The sequence below is a fragment of the Vulpes lagopus genome, chromosome X (genome assembly GCF_018345385.1).
Source record: "Vulpes lagopus strain Blue_001 chromosome X, ASM1834538v1, whole genome shotgun sequence".
Classification (NCBI taxonomy): Eukaryota; Metazoa; Chordata; class Mammalia; order Carnivora; family Canidae; genus Vulpes; species Vulpes lagopus.
In genome coordinates, this window is record NC_054848.1 from 1,105,248 (window position 1) to 1,121,073 (window position 15,826).

Genomic DNA, 15,826 nt, shown 5'->3' on the forward strand with positions numbered 1-15,826 from the left:
GAGAAATCTTTCCAACCCGAGTCACATCATTCTCCTGGACTTGGTCTCACGACACTCCCATGACATGAGTCTCCTTTGCTTCTGGAATCACCAAACCGATCCCTGCCTCAGAGCCTTTGTGCATCTTCATGGAGCACTCTGCCATCCTAGATATACGTATGTCTCATGCCCTCCATCGAGGTGGTCTTTGCTTAAACATCGCCCCTTCTCTGATCCTCTCTCAACTCTCTCCACCTGCTTCTATGCCTTATCTGACTTTATATTTCTTCTTGGTGCTCATCATTCTCTGTGTTCATTTATATATCCATATTCAGATCCATGTCTGTATGCATTTATATCTATGGATCTATGCACTTATCCTTCCATCCATCCATCCAAGCAACCATCCGTCCATCTTATCTATCTATCCATCTGCCATCCATCCATGCATCCAATCTATTTACCATCTATCTATCCTTCCATTTGTCCATCCATTCATCCGTCCATCCATTCATCCATCTATCCATCCACCCACCCATTCATCCATCCATCCACCCGTCCACCCGTCTATCATCTATCTATCTATCTATCTATCTATCTATCTATCTATCTATCATCTATCTATCTATGATAGTGGTTAAAAACTGGGGAAGTCTATGCCCCTAAAGGACACTACGTAATGCCTGGAGACACTTTGGTTGTCAAATAGGGACAGGGGACTGGTTCTGGCATTTGTTGGTTGGAGACCAGAGATGCTGTTCAACAGCCTACAGAGCCCAGGACGCCCCACATCGGAGAGTCATCCAGCCCCAGATGTCAGTAATCCCCAGGCAAAGAAGCCCTGGTCCAGCAGATGAAGGCATCTTAAGAGACTGAATGCTGCAAAAGCAGCAGTCTGGGAACATCCCCTGAAAAGCATGCACTCTGCCACAGAGTAGCCTCTGAATCAGCCTGTGTGTCTGAAAGCTGCAGTTAGAATCACCACGACCTTGCAGTGGTTCGGGCTTCAGGGAAGGTGTCATTTCCCAGAAAGCAGGGCCCTATTGCAGCATCTTATCCAGTGATGCTTCTTGCAGGACACCAACCTTTTACAAAATCCAGTATTTAAAAATTCATGTTGCAGACCGCTTCAGAATGTAAGACATCTCTGCTCCTTGGCTTTGAGAGAGGAGGGTCAGACAGATGATTTGAGGCTCCCTGATCCCACCCAGGTGGTGCTTATATGACAGTCTTTATGCAGAAATGTCAGCCTCTATGCAGATGCACAGGGGGCGGTGGACAGATCTATCGATCCACAGGTGCACACCTTTACAGACGGCTGCTGCACCTGCCTTGTACCATTCTATTTCATCTTTAAGGAAAGGCATTTCTTTGTTATTTATTTTTCTGTCCCTGCCAGCTCATTGTCCCTTTTGACCAATGCATGGACCCAGAGTGACTTGCAGAATTTCCAAGGGACAGAGCCTGAGTCTCTGCTTGGGAAGCTGGCGGCACAGAGCATCAATTACTAATGTGGTCTGCAGCACAGCCACGGGGCCCCAGCGCTGACTGAGTGCTCGGCATCTGTGCCCTTGGCCGGGACTAAGCCCCAGTGGAGTTGGGCACTTGGATGTCAGAAATGGTGTCTCTTTGTGAAAACAGCTAAATTAACGCCCAAGGGACTGGCAGCAGTCACAGTGTGGTGGGTATCACACGGGTTGGAGTGTGACCTGGAGAGACCCAAGAGGATGAAGCACATACTGTGTAGAGAAGAGAGGAGCCTACAGCAAGGGAGATAAAACGGAGAAGAAGGGTGGGTACACAGACCCATTCTTGGCACCATCCCGCTTTGCAAGCCACGAAACATGCTCGTAGGTGTCTCTGTTGGGATTGATTTCAACTCCCGTCACGTGAAAGAATAACAAAACCTCCCAAGACTGCAAGGAATGCCCAGAGTCAGGAAAGCTTTGCCTTCTCTCTGTGCACGTGACTGATGAGCATGCACCAGTCCCTGGAAGATGGATCAGTCTCCTGTCATTAATGACCCCAAATTCAGAGGCTCAAAACAACACACAGGTGCGGGCCTGCCACTCTGGAGGCCAGAAGTCAGAAAAACAGCTCTCAGGGGAATGAAATCAAGGCTTTAGGCTGGCTGGGTCCTCCTGGCAGCTCCAGGGGACAACACATTTCCCAGCTTTCATGTAGTCTCTAGAGCCACGTTCTTCATTTCCCCAGGTTTCTGGTTCCTTCATGCAAACCCAGCAGGCTAGCGTCATCAAACCCCTGCTTTTGACACCATGTTGCCTTCTCTTTATTTGATCTTCCCACCTCCCTTTTATAGAAGACCATCATTCAGCCAACCATAGGCAGGAAAAAAAAAAACATGTGCAGAGCAAGTTGTGTTTAGTGAATTCTGGAATAAAATGGGATGCTCAGTTAGGAAGCCCCCCCCCCCAAGGGCATATCCACTAGCACATTCAGTCCTTGTATGGTTTATGTTATTAATGTGTGATTTTCAGCAATTTGAAGGCACCATTTTCCTGCAAACATATCGTGAGCCTACATCAAGGATTTCTTTTTTCTTTTTTTTAAGTAAGGGAGGTTCATAAGCATTAAGATGTCGATGGAGGTTCTATGCAGGCTGGAGGGGTTGGCAGATACATGGCCAGGGGATTGGCATGAGATGCAAAAGGCAGGTACAAAGCAGGCAAATGTCCTACAGGACAACCCCCATAACTTAGAGTCCTCTCCTCTCTCCAGCAGGCATTAACTGATAAACTCCCCATTATCTGCAAGTTCCCACATCCACTGATAAGAGTTGAGCCCTAATCCATAACCAATTGTAATTCATACAAGGTTACAATTGCTGAGGGTCAGGTGCCCCCAGGTGGTTTTGTTCAACAAATGCTCATGCAGGACATGGAACAGGAGCATGAGAGTGTTCTCTCTCACCCCATTTCCACAGGCTGCATGATTCCTATTGCCTCTGAGCACCCCATGTACCATCTGGCTGCAGAAAGGAAGTAACAGATGCTACAAGTAGGTCCATATGGTTTCTGCATCAAAATGGTGCAAACGACCTTTCTGGGTGTTGGATGCAGTGGATGAGGCCCTTCTCTTGTAGACGCTGGGTCTTTGGATACCGGCTACGAGGTATCCCGTGTTCAGCCTTTAGAATCAGGTGCACACAAACACAATTCAAGAGTCTTTGAAGGGAATGTAACATGTGGCTCGAAGGATGTCCAGTCCGAAGGGGGAAAGAGAGAGAGGAAGGTCCAACACAGGCCAGGCCCCAGGTGCTGGGGATGCTTCTAGACCCCATCCTCCCACTGCCTGGAAAGACCATGCCTCTGTTAGCTCCAGAGGACCATGGGCCCTCACCTGTGCATCACCAGTTTTGCATGTGTCTTCCCTGCCAGGCAGTGTCTCCTTGATGGAGAACTGTAAAGAAGAGAGGACCCTGACTTTGCCACATCCCGGGTGGGGTTGGACATGGTAGCTTGCCACGAGATGGGAAAGGTTCCCCAAACAGGAGGTGTCCAGATGCTGGCTGACCTGACCGCACACATGTGCTCATCCAGACAGCACCAGGTACACCTGTGCAGGATTTCACCATGAACATGTGATTTTATTCCCAGGTAGGGAAAAAAAATCTGGTTATGGTGTCCAGGTTAATGTTTTATTAACAACGGACTTCATTCTTTTCTTTGTATTATGTTAGAGTCAGAAAATAGTTACTTCCAGTCATATATCTGAAATTCACGTCCCATAAAAGTAGCCATTTTAAAGTGAATGATTTAGTTGGATTTAAGTACATTTATCACGTTGTGCAACCAGTAGACCTGTCTGGTTCCAGAACATTCTTACTCCCTCAAAAGGTGACCCCATCCCCATGAGCAGTCATACCCCATCCCCCTGACAACCACGAATCTACTTTGTTTCTATGGATTCACCTACTCAGGATGTTTCTTATATCCAGGGAATCATACACTATGTGCTATGCTGTGTGTGGCTTCTGTCACTTACCACAACGTTGGTTTAGAATCTATACTAAGAAATCACTAGAAAATATTAACGATAAGCCTCTAGGTTCCATGAAAAGATGCACACGAATGAGCACGACCCAGGTAACAGAACTAAACCGAGAGTAGTCACAACAGCCGGTGTCACTGAGGATGTGCAGCAGCTGAAACACTCACATCGGGACTGCTGGCCGGGGATGCAAACTGGTAGCACATCTCTAGAAAATGGTTTGGTAGTTTCTTACGGAGCTAAGTGCACATTTCCTGTAGGATCCAGCAGTCCCATTGCTCGGTGTTTATGCAAGAGCGGTAACAGTGTACATTCACAAAAAAAAAAAAAAAAAAAAAAAACAAAACAACAAAACCCGGTGTGACTGTTGAGAGCAGCATTCTGCCTAACTTGCCCCAGGAACAGCCTGGAGTGGGGAACGGCTGTAGCACGGTGGTGCATGCATGCCCTGGGACACCACTCGGCCACAAAAGAGGAAGGACCATGATTGCATGCACAACCCTGACGAGCGTCAGACGCTCAGTGTTGAGTGAAGGAAGACAATTGCGAAGGGCTAACTACCGGATGGTGTCACTTATACCACTTTGTGGAAAAGACAAATAGAAGGAGAGAGAACAGAGTGGTGGTTGTCCTCAGTCATTGCTAGACAAAACGCCGGACTGTGAATTCACAGGCAGCAGGAGGAGGGAATTGGCCGGGATGGTATAAAGGTTCTGAATCCCACTGGGGGGCTGGTTACATGCATCTATACATGTGTTAAAGCTCACAGGACTCTACTCCAAGATACGGTGAATGTTCTACTCTTTGTAAGATGTTGAGAAGACCTCCAGGTGTTCAAAGAAATTGAAAATAGAATGACCATATGGTCCAGCAATTCCATGACTGGGTATTTACCCAAAAGAAGTGAAAGCATGGACTTATAGATATTTGCACACTTGTGTTCACAGCAGCATGATTCACAACAGCCAAGAAGTGGAAGCAATCCAAGCATCCACGGATGGATGGATGGATGGATGGATGGATGGATGGATGGATGGATGGGTGGAAGGGTGGGTGGGTGGATGAGTGGGTGGATGGGTGGGTGGATGGGTGGATGGAAGGGTGGGAGGATGGATGGATGGGTGGATGTATGAATTGATGGGTGGGTGGATGGATGATGGATAGGTAGGTGGATGGATGGATACATAGATGATAGATGGAGAGATGGATTGATAGACGGATGGATGGGTTTTTCGGATGAATGGGTGGATGGATAGGTGGATGGGTGGGTAGATGGGTGGGTGGATGGATGGAGGGATGGATGGATGGATGGATAGATGCATGGATGAATAAACAGCATGTGATCCATACAGTGGAATATGACACAGCCTTGAGAAGGAAGGTCGTTCTGACACCTTCTATGATGTGGATGGACCTTGAAGACATGGCACTCAGTGACATAATCCAGATGCAAAAGGACAAATCTTGTGTGATTCCATGTACATGAAGTCCTGAGAGGAGTCCCATCCATTGAGAGAGAATAGATGATGGAGCTAGGGCCTGGGGTGGGGAATTAGTGGTTCACGGGGGCTTCAGTTGGGAAGATGGAAAGTTCCAGAGATGGATGGTGGGGGTGGTCACACAAAAGTATGAATGCACTCGATGCCACTGAGCTCTGCACTTAGAAATGGTTAAGATGGCAAATTGTATGCTGTATTTTGCCACAATTTATAATTTAAAAAAATTATTTTTTTGTTTGTGAATCTCTAGGTGAAAAAAATGTCTTGCTCTAGAGAGAGCCTGCAGAAGGACTCAGAAAGGTAGGACTGTGAGTGCTATTTGCATTTATGTTTATGCCACCCCTTTAAATTGTTTATTTGCAGTGGAATACAGAGCATCATACCCGTATGACGTATTTGTCTACAGACGTGCACCGGGCGGCATGGATGAAACGCTCTGCCTGCCGGGCGTGGCACCAGCCCTGTGAGGCTGCAGGAGGGACAAACATCCAGCGTCCCTCCCCAAGTCGGGCCCAGAGCTCAGAACTGAGCTGAACGTAGTCCCAGGAAATTGAGAAGGGAGGCGGCCAAGTGTGAAGTTGCCAGTTGGTGCTACAGACTCTTCGTCTCGATCATGGACCAGTCATGGTCCTTGGGTGGGTATCGGCTCTGCAGAGATGTGGAAGCTGCCGTAGAGCAGGGCACCCGGTTGGAACCTGCGTGCCCTCAGGTGAGGCTGGGATGCCTGCCCACCAGCCTCTCCCCAGCATCCCAGACCCTCAGAGCTCTGAGAGTATCACCCCGGGACACCTCTCCTCTGGAAAGTAAGCAGCAGTGCTCACGGGCTTCTGCGGATATCAGGAACTGTTTTAAAAATTTATTTCTTCATTTTTGGTCTGGAATGAAGTCATAACTCACTTGGAATGTTAATGGGGACTTCAGCTCTGCAATTGTAAAATCTAGTGCACACAGCTTGAAATGTTTGGAACTGCGTGGTATTTGGGGTGGGCTCTTGGCTCCCCAGTGGGAGCAATTTGATCCTCAGGGGACCCCTGGGGATTGTCACAATGAGGGGGCTGCCACTGGCATGTGGTGGGTGGAGGCAAGGGATACTGCTCCACACCCTGCAATGCCCAGGACACCCCACTCCAGTGGTCATTCAGCCCCAGATGTTAATAGTCCTAAGGTGGAGACACCTGGCTCAGCATAACAGATTCTGAATGTCTATCATCTATCTATCATCTATCTATCTATCATCTATCTATCTATCTATCTATCTATCTATCTATCTATCTTGCTGTCTATTGACCCATCATCTATCCATTTATCATATCTACGTATCACCTACATATCCATCCATCCATTCATCCACCCATCCTATGTATCTAACCATCCAGCCTTCTATCTATCCATCTATCATCCATCCATCCATCCATCCATCCATCCATCCATATCTTCTCTATCCATCATATCTAACCATCTATCCACCCATCATCTATCCATCCAGGTACACATCCACCCATCCATTCCTCTATCTATCTATCTATCTATCTATCTATCTATCTATCTACCTATCTATCTATCATTTATTCACCCATCATCTGTCTATTCATTTATCATATCTATGTATCATCCATCCACCCATCCGTCTATCCATCCATCCATCCTATCTTCTCTATCCATCCATCATATTATCTATCTATCTATCTATCTATCTATCTATCTATCTATCTATCATCTATCTATCCATCCATCCATGCAGCAGGCATGGCAGTGGCTTGCAACCAGAGACCAGCTTTTACTCCCCAGGGGACACTTGGGCACATTTTTGATCGTTACGATTGAGGAGTTACTCCTGGCATCTGGTGAGTGGAGACCAACAGTGTACAGTGCCCAGAATGCCCTGCCCCAGAGAATAAACCAACCCAAAATACTAATCTTGTCCAGGTGGAGAATACGTGGACTACCTGAGGGTACCCAACAATATCCTCCCATACAAATCATGCATATATATGTCTCTCTGTATAATTCAGATTTTGCAAATTTGTCTCATGGATACAGAATAGCTACACATATATATGCGTTTGCATATGAATATATGAATGTCTGTGTATAATTCACAAATTTCACAGATTTGTCTCATGGATACAGAATAGCCACACATATATATATATGCATTTGCATATGAATATATGAATATGTCTGTGTGTAATTCACAAATTTGCTTCATGATACATAATGGCTATATATCTATAAATACATACGCATTTGCATATGAATATATGAATGTGTTCTGTGTCTATCTACGAAATAAATTTGTGAAAAACCCAAGATCTGCCCACGTGCTTGTGTTTCCTGGCTCTGTCGGGACCTCAGGCTGGTGATTTATAAACTGTCAATCCCACCCAGTCTCTGCTTGGGCACATCCACGTTCCAGCAGCCATTTGTACTGGCTGGCGATGGCTTCGTTTGTTTTCGTCGCGGAGTTATTTTGTGTATATGACTTCACCACGAGTCATTTTTTCCTAATACCCAAGGCACATCCCGAAAACCAATCCTGTGCTTTCCGACAGCCTCTTGGAGTGGCTGTCATCATCTGGGACTGCAAGGGCTGCAACTGTGTGGCACCTCTTGGCTTCCTGGGTTCCCGGAATTGACCATCATATTTCACTCCGCGGTGGTGCTCACCAAACCTGCCATGGAAAGAATTTCCAAAGACGTGCAGAAAATGATGAAACCAAATTGGATCCATTCGTTCCCATCTTGAAGGCCGCTGGAACTCATGGCTCATATGCGCTCTCCTTCGCCTCCAGAGACGCGTAGCCCACGTCTTCCAGAGAAGCAGGGGTTTGGCTAGGAGGCAGCATTAGAACGGCTCGCCTTTGCCAATGATGTTCGAGTGAAGGCCAAAGAGAAAAAAGCAAAGCTGCCTGCAGCCATTTATATTCAGACCAGGCAGCAGAGGCCAACTCAGCGGATGAAGAGGGTGGGTGTGAGACTAGACTGTCCAGATATTACACTTTTTAAGTATGCAGGGATGGAAAACACCACCAGTAGACGGCAGAGACGTCTTTGAAGACGGGAGGTGTGCTTTTCTCCCTGGGACCTCGAATCTACATGCAAATGAATGACTTGACATTTTGCAGGCTTTTGTGTTTTGGAAAGCATGACGTGCCACCCACGAGGGTGTCTCGAGAGCCTTGTTCAAAGTACTCGGTGTCCCAACATCAGGCGTGGGAAGAGCAGCTATAATGGTCTGGTGGACGGAGCCCAAGGGGGGCTGCAGAACCCCCTTCCTTCTGTTTTTTTCCTACATTACTATGAGGATGGGAACACCTTCTTTGCAGGTAGCACATAGGGTAAGTGAGGTGATACCGGGAATCTCCTGCCTTGACGTCTTAGCTTCCCAGCTGGGTGTGACGCCTCCTCTTTCATGACCCACCCTGGTTTGAAAAGGAAACTAATACCCCATATGCATGTGGGCACCCAGTTTGTGCCCCAAAAAGAAAAGCATCGTCTTGCTTTGAGGTGCTTTGCATGCTCTTCACAGCAAATGTTTTATTGACGTGGGATTCAATTAGCCATTTAAAGTGCACATTCATGGGATCCCTGGGTGGCGCAGTGGTTTGGCGCTTGCCTTTGGCCCAGGGCGCGATCCTGGAGACCCGGGATCGAATCCCACGTCAGGCTCCCGGTGCATGGAGCCTGCTTCTCCCTCTGCCTATGTCTCTGCCTCTCTCTGTGACTATCATAAATAAATAAAAATTAAAAAAAAATTTAATAAAGTGCACATTCAGATGCATCTAGCACCTTCACTGTGTTGTGCAACTACCTCTGCCTGGTTCCGGAACATTCTCATCCCCACAAAAGGAGATCCTGTCCCCATTAGCAGTCATGCTCCATCTCTCTCCCGAGCCCGTGGGAACCACAAATCTTTTTGTGTCTCTGGATTTAACTGTTGTGGATATTTCATAGAAATGGCATCATACACCATGTGGTCTTTTGTGTCTGGCTTCTTTTAGTCACGATGTTTTTGAGGCTGGCCCATGGTGTGTGTATATACGGGTACTCCTTTCCCTTTTCAGGGTCAAGTCATGTTGCACTGTAGGGATGTATACTAATTTTTTTTTTTTAAGTAGGCTTCACACCCAACCTCAGGCTCGAACTCACGGTTGTGAATCAAAAGTCGCATGGTCTACCGATGGAGCCAGCTAAGCACCCTAATACTTTTTTAATGTGTTCCCACTATCTTCAAATGAAATCACAGATACTTACAAGGAGATTTAATAGTAGCCATTTCACGTCCATATAATGCAATTTATAATGAAGTGATAAGCATTTGAACATGTCAGTGCTCAGAGATGATGAAGCAGTAAGATGCTAGCCTCTGCATGTTGGATCCCCAAGAGGGTGCAGACGGAGGCAGCCCCAGGCATGCTGCATTAGTGACTCAAGCGCCATGAGCTTCAATCTGCGTTTCTGCAAATGGTGAAAGATCCAATCAAGGACAATCTTGAATCAACGCAGTGTTTGCTTGCCTGGAAAATTCAATGATTGTATTTGTGTGTCAACATAGTTAAGTTCTAGGCTCGATTTCATGACACACAGGATGTTCACCTGCACGGACATCTGGGCAGATGTTGAGAAGTCACGTGGGCGTGTGGGGACACTGTACACCGGGCAGTCCTGTCCTGTGCCTTGCAACACATCTACCATGCTGGCCTCTCCCGCTAAACATGAACAGGAGGTTTTGTTTTGCTTTAACTTTTTTCCAGTGTGCTCTTCTCTACCTTTCCATGAACCATGTGGAGAACAACCAGCATTGACAACCACTGGGCCACTGGGAAGGAAAGCCAACTCATCAGGTGGTGCATGTGACGTGGACACAACTCACAATGGTGGCGTTACTCACATAGGCAAGATCTTCCGCAGCCTTAACTCCCTTCTATAGCCAACCTCTCATGAGTGTGAGGACCAAAGACCCATTGAGAGGTGCCCGGGTGGCTTGGTCGGTTGAGTGACTGACTCTTGATTTTGGCTCAGGTCATGATCTCAGGGCCGTGAGATCGAGGCCCGAGTCAGACTCCATGCTCAGCACAGTCTTCTTCTTTCTCTCTCTCTGCTCTTCCTCCTCTTACCCCGCCTGCTTTCTTTCTCTATTTTTTTAAAAAGATTTTATTTATTTATTCATGAGAGAGACAGAGAGAGAGAGGCAGAGACACAGGCAGAGGGGGAAGTAGGCTCCCTGGAAGGACCCTGGTGTTAAGACTCGATCTCAGATCCTAGGATCATGGCATGATAGAAGGCAGATGCTCAATCTCTGAGCCACCCAGGCATCCCCTGCTCTTTCTCTCATAAATAAGTAAATAAATAAGTAAATAAGTAAATAAATAAATAAATAAAATCTAAAAAAAAAAAAAAAGACCCATTAAACATAATAGGATACACTTTGCCCAAGTCATGGCCAATAGACATCTCACAGTGTAAGTGTAAATCAAAACATCGTGCCCTACCCCTTAAATATATACATTTTTGGTAAGTTATACTTCAATAAAGTCAGAAAGATAAAATGAATATCCCCCCTTCTCCAAAAGAATGGTCCTTTTACTTAACATGTTACGATTTTCTCTAAGCTATTTTGAATGAAGGGTGCCTGGGTGGCTCAGACGGCTAAGAATCTGCCTTCAGCTCAGGTCATGATGCCAGGGTTCTGGGATCGAGCCCCGCATTGGGCTCCCTGCTTAGCAAGGAATCTGCTTCTCCCTCTCCCTCTGCCTCTCCCCCTGCTCATGCTTGCACATGCTCTCTGTCAAATAAATAAGTAAAATCTTAAAAAAAAACCGTTTTTTTTCATTTTGAATGAAAACTCACTGCACCACATCTGGCACCATGGTAGACCAGCTGTACCGCAGGTCTTTTGAAGAACAATATAAGTCGGTCTTAGATGAAATAGAGCAAGCAAGATTTTTAATGCATTGCTGCAGCTAGATATATGGAAATAAAAAAGTAATAAATGGCATTCATTAAGTCAGGAAGTTGGACCATATATCCCAGAATGTGGGGAAGAAATTTGGCAATGGACATAACCAAAATTGATAAATGCTCAATAAGCGCACATACTGGTAAAGCTCTATTCCTGAACCAGAGAATGTCCTTCCTTGACTTTCTAGAATCTCAGAGCTGGAAAACTCCCAAGCTTGTTACTAGCCATAGACGTTCACACGCTGACCCTACAGGGCACACGCTGGAAACCAGGAGGGACTTAAGTCTGGGTTTACCTTTGTGCTTTTGTCGTGTTTGCTAAACAAGTTACGAATCTAGGCCCCATGACTAGGATACTGGTACCAGATGACAGAAAATACAATCCCAACTACAGCTGACCCTTGAACAACACGGTGTGAACAGCCTGGGTCCACTGAGATGCAGATCTTTTTTCTTAATATATATAGCACAGTCCTGTAAATGTGTTTTCTCTTCGTATGATTTTCTTAATCACACTTTATTCTCTGTAGCTTATTTTATTGTAAGGACACAGCATGCAATACATAGACTGCATCAAATATTAACTATGTCATTTGTCAGGCTTCCAGTCCACAGTGGGCTCCTACTCATTACGTTTTGGGGGAGCCAAAAGCTGTATGTGGATGTTTGAGTGCGTAAAGCCTGGGCACCCCTAGCTTTGTGCTGTTCAAGGCTCAACTGTGACAAATTAAATCCAGGGCTTGCACCCAAAACCATAGGCGTCATATTTCTGAACACTGCTGAAGCAGAGCATCGACAGAGATCTTGTTGTCTCAGAAAACCTGGGCTCAGGCAAGGTGTGTCATCATTCAGTAGATGAGGCATCAGAAAAAGAGACCCAAAGGCTTAATGATGGCGCCTTCCCGAAGCTCACATCCAATGGGAGATGGGAGTGGCGTGCCCTCCCTGACCCATAGACCAATCTAAGAAGTTCCCCAATCCCACCTCCCAACCTGTCCCGCCTTAGAAGGAGCCTGGTGCACCTTGTATGGCCGTACTTCCAAATAGGCAAGATGAGGGATGCCCATGCCCACCTGTTCAAGACACAGAAACCCTTCAACATCTCGTTGACATCCAGAGGGAGCTTGTGTCCTACACGGACTGGCCTTTGCCGAGCTCACTATTCTTTGTTAGAAGTCCCTGCTGTCCCCTACAGTGACATCCCCAGATTCCAGGTGTTAGGACCTAATATCCACGGAGGCCATTATCTACCCACCACAGACCTCAAGCTCTTTTGGGACAAGAGCTAGGTCCCACTCAAGTTGAGTGAGCTTGTCTGTCCTCAGACCTTGGCTTGGCAGATGGAATGAATGAATGAATGAATAGATGAATGAACAAAGCGGTCCCTCCCATTGCTGAACCCAAACAAAACTCCCCGTTGCTACACCGAGGGAATAAAACAACAGCTTTACTGAGGAGAGAAACACTCACGTTCATGAGTCCAACTACTGAATCAAGTCTTAGTTCATGGATGGAAAGTCATCACCCTGGCATGCGCACAGAGACCCTCGTGACTCCCATAACATGAGTGACAGGCTCAACCCCATTATTCCCCCCATGCCTGTGAAGCCATGGATTCAGCGCTACTCACCCAGAGAGCCACACAATTTCTCCAGCTGCTGGGAAGGGTGTCTGAGCACCGAGGAATTTTACGATTATGTGTGGAGGGCACATACTAAGTTCTCCAGAACCGTGATTTTTTTTCCCTCTCCCCCAGGAAGGAACAACAACACAAGGGCTGTCATGCGACAAGGAGGAGCAATCTGAGGCCAGGGTCCTACAAGGTTCAGATTGCTCTTGGAGTGCATCTCCTCAGCTTGGGGATTGCGGCATCTGCCAAGCCGTGGCATGCTTGTTTTCTCAGTGATGGAGTTTGTCAGCTTGGCCGGGAGCCATCCTGAGCCTCTCCTTGGAAAGCACCTCGGTGATAACGACAATGGTTGCTGGCACTTGTGTACGATGGCCTCGGGCTGTAACAGGCTCTTGGACAATGTACACGTGCTCCAAGGTTGGCATCTTCCAGAACGCAAGACTCTGCTTTTTAGTGCAAAGGTCTAAAGATGAGGCACATCTTGATCGTGAGTTTAGCTCTAAGAGGCATTAGTCTGGGGTCTAAGGCTTTAGCAGGACATCTGGGCAGCTTGAGGAGGTGCCAGCACTCAGGGCGGGAAGCTGCGATCCAAATACATCTGGTTCAGGTTGGGTCTTGAACTGGCTTGAACAAGAGGATGGTTTGAGAAGCTCTACAGAAATATGCTCACGTCCAGAGGAATTAAGTCTGGAATTCTTTTGAGGGTGGGGATGAGCAATGCTCATTTTCAGACCCTCCCCCAGTGGGCAACCAAAACCCACCAGCCTAACTGGACCTTGAAGAAGGTCTTTCGCATGTTTGCTGAGAAGAAGCTTTGTTTAGGGTTGACCACCTTGGCCAAGAAAAGACGGAGAACTCTGTCACTTAAAGAGAATCCACCGGGGGCACTCTCAAGAATCCCAAAGCAGAGCGACAACACTCCTTGGCATTTTATTGAGTTCCCATTAGGTAATGCTCCATTCCAGGAGGAGAACTTGATGCTTAAATCGCTTCACGGTGCCACCCCATGTGTCCTGGAGCAACCAAGCGTTAACGTATGATGCACCTGTCCCCGTGTCCAGGGTGAACCCCACACTGGAAGCACTATCCTGGCAGTGATTCCAAAGCACACATGTGCCCGGGGTCGACATCGGCTTTGGGACTTCAGTGAGACTCTGTTGGTTGAGGGAATGGATGGTCAGCTGACCAGCGGAGAATTTCCAGAGGTGAATTCAGAAGGTACTTAAGCAGCAGACCCACACTGCCCTGTCCATTGCATCTGAAATCAGCCCGCGTGTACGTGTTGGCATTTGGAAACATCCTCCCCCAGAGGGAGGACTGAGGCTTCCTTGCCTGACTGGTGGGTGAATAAGGGTGAGAGCCCTGAGGTCCAGGATGGTGTCCAGTAAACTGTGGGAGATCTTCAGAACCACAGGGAACTGTGAGTTTCCTGAAACAAATTCCTATCAATTTGCTGGAGGCTCAAAAACCACAGGCATTTATTCGTCCTCCCGCAGCTCTGGAGGCTGGAAGTCTGACATCAAGGGGGGGCAGGGCCGTGCTCCCTCCAGAGGAGGGACCTTCCGGGGAGGGTCCTTCCTGCCTCCTGGGTGTCCCTGGGCTGGTGGCCACGACCTTCCCATCCTTGTCTCCTCGATGGTCATATGACTTCTTCTTATTTTGTAATCAAATCTCCATCTGTGCATTTTTTATATGGGAACGTGGTTGAGTGCGCTGAGCATCCCCTGATGAGCTAGGACGCTCTCCTCATCCTAAGATCTTGATTCCACGGCAAAGAGCGCTGTGCCTCGTCCCACAAGACATTGTGCTGAGTGATTACAGACCCCTTTCCCCCTTCCTCTCCCACAGAACCCCATGGGGAGTGCTGTGTAGTCCCCTCTCCTCCCCCCTCTCCTACAGAACCCCATAAAGTGCTGTGTAGACCTCTCTCCTCCCCCCCCTCCTACAGAACCCCATAGAGTGCTGTGTAGACCCCTCTCCTCCTCCCTGTCTTACAGAACCCCACGGGGAGTGGGGTGTAGACCCCTCTCCTCCTCCCTGTCCTACAGAACCCCATGGGAAGTGGTATGTAGACCTCTCTCCTCCTCCCTGTCTTACAGAACCCCACGGGGAGTGCTGTGTAGTCCCCTGTCCTCCTCTCTGTCCTATAGAACCCCACGGGGAATGGGGTGTAGACCTCTCTCCTGCTCCCTGTCCTACAGAACCCCATGGGAAGTGGTATGTAGACCTCTCTCCTCCTCCCTGTCCTACAGAACCCCATGGGGAGTGCTGTGTAGTCCCCTGTCCTCCTCTCTGTCCTACAGAACCCCACAGGGAGTGGGGTGTAGACCCCTCTCCTCCTCCCTGTCCTACAGAACCCCATGGGAAGTGGTATGTAGACCTCTCTCCTCCTCCCTGTCCTACAGAACCCCATGGGGAGTGCTGTGCAGTCCCCTCTCCTCCTCCCTGTCCTACAGAACCCCATGGGGAGTGCAGTCTAGACCCCTCTCCTCCTCCCTGTCCTACAGAACCCCATGGGGAGTGCTATGCAGACCCCTCTCCTCCTCCTTGTCCTACAGAACCCCATGGGGAGTGCTGTGTAGACCCCTCCACTCCCCCCTCTCCTACAGAACCTCATGGGGAGTGCCACTAAGACCCCTCTCCTCCTGTCCTAGGGAACCATACAGGGAATACTGTCCTGGACCTTGTCCTCCCACCTGCTGTACAGAATCCTTGACACATCTGGTTATATACACATGACTCATGG

At 47.8% G+C, this 15,826-nt stretch overlaps 1 protein-coding gene across 2 annotated transcripts in view; it reads right to left on the bottom strand.

Annotated features, from left to right (window-relative positions):
* DHRSX (dehydrogenase/reductase X-linked) overlaps nucleotides 1-15,826 on the bottom strand; it is a 193,621-nt gene that overhangs the window by 35,448 nt on the left and 142,347 nt on the right. The window lies entirely within an intron of this gene.